The sequence below is a fragment of the Triticum dicoccoides genome, chromosome 2B (genome assembly GCF_002162155.2).
Source record: "Triticum dicoccoides isolate Atlit2015 ecotype Zavitan chromosome 2B, WEW_v2.0, whole genome shotgun sequence".
NCBI classification, from domain to species: Eukaryota; Viridiplantae; Streptophyta; class Magnoliopsida; order Poales; family Poaceae; genus Triticum; species Triticum dicoccoides.
In genome coordinates this window covers 690,083,630-690,084,663 of record NC_041383.1, presented here as the reverse complement: position 1 = coordinate 690,084,663, position 1,034 = coordinate 690,083,630, and positions in this window count along the sequence as shown.

Here is a 1,034-nt window from a genome sequence, read left to right as displayed (position 1 = left end):
TTCCGACAAACCGCACTGGCACTTGCTGTGCAACCCGGTGGTTTCGGTATGGGCGGAGGGGACACTCGGTCGTACTTCTCTTGGCCGCATCCGCCAAAGTCGATCATTTTTTTCCACGGGCCACAGTGACCACGCAGGCCACGCACGCCAAATTTTGTCGCGTTCCGACGCTGTACGGATTTTCTATGATTTTTCGCACCGAAAACCCCTAAAACACTGCCCGCACGTGACACAACGTGCGTTCGTAGTCCGTTTTCGTTCATCTATGGCGTTTGGTCCCCAGGAGGGGCCCCACACGCGCTGCCAAAAGTTGGGTGCATTCCGGCAAACCGCACTGGCACGTGCTGTGCAACCCGGTGGTTTATATTTTTACTTTGATTATTTAGGTGTTTATTTTACATAAACCGAAATTTAGAAAACCCGAATAAACCGAACCGAACTAACCATATAAACCGAACGCCCATTTAATTAAACATGTCTTAATTAAACATTAGATCATAAAAACTTAATTAAACATGACTTAATTAAACCTAATTAAACATAACTAATTAATCCTAATCTACTACTCGATGAAAAAAATCCTAATCTACTCGTCCTCGTCGGAGTCGGCGAGGTCCACGATCTCCCCCTCGCCGACGTCACCGTCGTCGGCACCGTCGCCGTCGTCGCTGCTCTTGCCGCCGTCCTCCCAGTAGCCGTCGCCCCCCTGATCCTGACCAATCTGCGGCTGCGCCGCTTCGATGGACGCCGCCGCGTCGAGTGCGGCCTGCAGCTCGGCGGCCTCTGCTGCCGCCGCCATAGCCGCCGCCGCGTCGAGTGCGGCCTGCAGCTCGGCGGCCTCTCTCGCCTTCGCGGCCGCCGCTTCTGCCTGCGACGCCCGCAGTGCGATGAGGTAGCCGGGGCAGTCGTCGGGGTCGCCGTCCTCTCGCAGTGCGAACTGCTCCGGCGGGATCTCGACGACGGGAGGGGAGGCGTGCCGGACGACGGCGGGAACCGGACGGCGGGACGAGCTCGGAGACGGCGCGGACGGCGCG